Source organism: Cystoisospora suis, assembly GCF_002600585.1.
Source record: "Cystoisospora suis strain Wien I chromosome Unknown contig_10013, whole genome shotgun sequence".
NCBI classification, from domain to species: Eukaryota; Apicomplexa; class Conoidasida; order Eucoccidiorida; family Sarcocystidae; genus Cystoisospora; species Cystoisospora suis.
The window spans coordinates 260-459 of record NW_027162787.1 but is presented as its reverse complement, the minus strand read 5'-3'; positions in this window follow the sequence as shown (position 1 = coordinate 459).

Sequence of the window (200 nt, the reverse complement as noted above, 5' to 3'; positions counted from 1 at the left end):
TCTCCCTTCCTCATCTCTAGATTTTTCTTCTTTTCTAAGAGGGCAGACGAAGAGGAAGAAGGTAGACAACTTCGACTATACCTCTTCTCTCTCTTGACTGTGCGCATAGCCGGGGAGAGGAGGAGTGAGATTCCCATACAGATAGCGATAGACAGGTAGAGTCAAGATACACAGGTTTTTGATAAATAGATAGATAGATA